This window comes from Macaca mulatta, chromosome 5 (genome assembly GCF_049350105.2).
Source record: "Macaca mulatta isolate MMU2019108-1 chromosome 5, T2T-MMU8v2.0, whole genome shotgun sequence".
Taxonomy (NCBI): Eukaryota; Metazoa; Chordata; class Mammalia; order Primates; family Cercopithecidae; genus Macaca; species Macaca mulatta.
In genome coordinates, this window is record NC_133410.1 from 173,499,075 (window position 1) to 173,503,048 (window position 3,974).

General features: G+C 39.9%; 1 pseudogene; it reads right to left on the reverse strand.

Moving 5' to 3' along the window:
- Positions 1–213: 213 nt before the first annotated feature.
- On the reverse strand, positions 214–1,459 carry LOC704245 (large ribosomal subunit protein uL24 pseudogene; annotated as a pseudogene).
- Positions 1,460–3,974: the final 2,515 nt, after the last annotated feature.

Genomic DNA, 3,974 nt, shown 5'->3' on the forward strand with positions numbered 1-3,974 from the left:
TTTTTATTTTAAAATACGGTCTCACATTTATTTTGACTATTTGAATAACATTCATTTATCAGCCATGCATTGTGCAGTGATTGGCATTTTGTTTTTTCTATAACTGTTCCCTGTAGTAAATAATCTCATTGTCAGTATGCTTTGTTTTCCATGTTCTTAACCTTTTTTTTTTTTCATTTAAAGTTTTAACCAAAGCTTCTATATAAGATTACTTTATTTCTGCATCTTCTCAATTGTTTCTTTCTTGTTTTGCCCTTTTCTTTTCCTACTTGGCGAGATTTGACTTTCTTTTCAAGGATCTTTTTGCAGTCTTTGTCCAGATTTAGCCTAGTGATAACTACCTTACTGGCGTGAATGCCTACATGGACAGTTGTGCCATTAGCCTTTTCCCACTGCACCTGTTCAGTGTAGATGACGTATTTCTTCCTGTAACCTGGACTGCTTTCCCAAGTTGCTGACCTTTATAGTGTCCTCATACAACCTGAACTTCATAATCCTATTGGATGGGCATGGATCAAACGTCGTACTTCTGTCTCAGCAATTTGGAAAGAAAGGAAGACAAAGTCTTCCTGTGACTGTGGGAAGGTGCATTGAAATGTCTTTTGCGGTTCTTGCTTCTGTCAGAAGTCACAAAGGGACTGAACTTCATTTTGGCCGCTCCCACTTCAGTGATGGCTGCAAAAGGAAAGAGCTCCATGTTCTTATTCTTAATTCGTTCCCAAACTGTCCCCTGCACTTGTCTGATTTCCTGAATTCATTTAAAGGCTTCTGGCTTTACACCATTTTCATCTTGCAGAATACTCTCAAGGAGCCGTCTAATCTGCAACGCAGGCACATTGGTTCACTAAGCCAGCTGCTCAGGTATCTTGGAGATATTCTTGGCATCTCTTGAATTGTTTTACCTGTTTTTATGTTTTTCCATTTGGAAGTTGGTTTCTTGTTTAATTGGAGCACATCCTTCAGTAGCTTTCTAATAAGGCTCATGGGAAATAAAGTTTTTGAGACCTTTGTTTTTTGTTTTTTCTTTTTTTGAGACGGAGTCTTGATCTGTTGCCCAGGCTCGAGTGCAGTAGCGTGATCTTGGCTCACTGCAAGCTCCGCCTCCCGGGTTCATGCCATTCTCCTGCCTCATCCTCCCGAGTAGCTGGGACTACAGGCGCCTACCACCACGGCCCGCTAATTTTTTTGTATTTTTAGTACAGTCGGGGGTTCATCATGTTAGACAGGATGGTCTCCATCTCCTGACCTTGTGATCCACCCACCTCGGCTTCCCAAAGTGCTGGGATTACAGGCGTGAGCCACCATGCCCGGCCTCTGAAAATGTCTTTAGTCTATCCTGATATTTAATCAGAAGTTTTGCTGGGTCTGGAATTATAGTTTTGAGACAATTTACTCTTACATATTTGTAACCTTTTAAATTGAGAAATATATAGTTATATCTGCAATGTATTATGAAATACATGAGCATAAACAAATGTGCATGACATTTAGTCAGTTACACAAATTTGGTCAGGAACTTGCACCCAAAGTCAGCTGGCATTATAATGGATAAATTTAAGCTCCAGGTACTATTGCAATGCTTCAATTATTTTTATTTTTTATTTTTTTGAGATGGAGTCTAGCTCTGTTGCCCAGGCTGGAGTGCAGTGGCGTGATCTCTGCTAACTGTGGCCTCTGCCTCCTGGGTTTAAGCAATTTCTTGCACCTCAGCCTCCCAAGTAGCTGGAATTACAGACACGTGCCACCACACCTGGTCAATTTTTGTATTTTTTGGTAGAGTCAGGGTTTCACCATATTTCACCATATTGGTCTTGAACTCCTGACCTCAAGTGATCCACCTGCCTCAGCCTCCCAAAGTGCTGAGATTACAGGCATGAGCCCCCACGCCTGGCCAGTTATCTTACTCTTAACCCATCCAGAGAAAATTACATACCTCCTGGCTAAATTACAGTGATGAATTATAGTAGACATCAAAAATAGGATGACATTGGTGAAATGTGTTATTAGAGAAATATGGATTAACTGAAATATTTGAGGATCTGTGAACTGTGAACGCAGTGGCTTCCTTGGACAAGAAAACAATCATAGTTTAAAGACAATCATCTTTGTAGGTGATAAAGGGTTTCGTAAATGAAAAATATAATTGTGTATTTCCAGCATCCCTACTCTGCACTCCTCTTGCCAGTTTCTGGCTACTTAATATTCCACCACCAACCTTATGTCCCAAGAAATCATTGCTATAATATTCTTTTCCCTATTTCCCGTACATAATCAGGCTTCTTCCTAATTGTTCTATCCCTCACTCATTGCCGAAACTAAGGCACTGAGGTAGTGGAAAGAGCATGCATTTGAAATCCCATACTAGGTTGGGCAGTTTGTGGCAGTTATCAATTTATTGCCTCTATTTTTATCTTTCAAAGAATCAGCTTTGGTTTTGTTGATTTTCTGTCTTGTTTCCAATTTCAATTTTATTGATTTCTGCTCTAATTTTTATTTTCGTCCTTCTGTATGCTTTACATTGAAAAGCGTTACATTTGCTTTTTTTCTTTCTAGTTTCTTAAGGTAAAGGGTTAAGTTACTGATTTTAGATCTTCTTTTCTAATATATGTTATAAATTTAATGCTATAAATTTCCCTGGAAATACTGTATTTGTATTTTGCTCAAAATATTTAATTTTCCTGAGACTTACTCTTTGACCCAAGGGGTATTTAGAAGTGTACTAATTTTCACATTTTTGCGGATTTCTCAGAGATTTTTCTATAATATCAACTTTATTTTGTATGTTTCTATTCTTTAAATGTGTGAGGGTGTGTTTCATAGCCTATGATATGGTTTATCTTGGTGAGTGTCTCATAGAAACTTGAAAAGAAGGCTGATTTTGAATTCTCTGTTTTTTGTTTTTATTAGAGACAAGATCTTAACTAATGTTGCCCAGGTTGGACTCAAACTCCTGGCTCCAAGTGATCCACCCACCTTGGACTTCAAAAGTGCTAGGATTAAGACAGGGTCTGGCTATATTGCCCAGGCTAGCATTCAATAGCTATTCCCAGGCACAATCATAGCCCACTGCATCCCCAAACTCCTGGACTCAGGAGATCTTCCTGCCTCAGCCTCCTGAATAGCTGGGACTATAGGTGCACACCACCATGCCTTGCTTCTCTGGGTTTAAACAACCATGTTTTAATGATTAAATTTTAATCTCTTCTATTAACTTTTTATTTATTTGTTTTTTGAGACAGAGTCTCGCTCTGTCACCAGGCTGGAGTGTAGTAGTGCAATCTCGGCTTATTGCAATTTCCGCCTCCCAGGTTCAAGTGATTCTCCTGCCTCAGCCTCCTGAGTAGCTGGGACTACAGGTATGTGCCACCACGCCCAGCTAGGTTTTTTTTGTTGTTTTTTTGTTTTTTTTGAGATGGAGTCTCGCTGTGTCACCAGGCTGGAGTGCAGTGGTGCAATCTTGGCTCACTGCAACCTCAGCCTCTCAAATAGCTGAGACTACAGGCGCACACCACCATGCCCAGCTAATTTTTGTATTTTTAGTAGAGACGGGGTTTCACTATCTTGGCCAGGATGGTCTTGATCTCTTGACCTCGTAGTATGCCCGCCTCAGCTGCCCAAAGTGTTGGGATTATAGGCATGAGCCACCGCGTCCAGCCTAATTTTTGTACTTTTAATAGAAACTGGGTTTCACCATGTTGGCCAGGATGATATCGCTCTTGACCTTGGTCATCCACCTGCCTCGGCCTCCCAAAGTGCTGGGATTACAGGCATGAGCCATTGTGTCTGGCCTTATTGTATACATCTTTTAAAAACATTTTTTAGTGGTTCTTCTAGGGGTTTACAGTATACATTTGAAAATAATTTGAGGCCTCCTTTAAGTGAAATTATACTGTTTCCCTTTCAGTTTAAGAACCTTGTAATAATAGTATATTCCCAATTCTCACTGATTCTTTGTGGTCTTGTATTCATGCAAT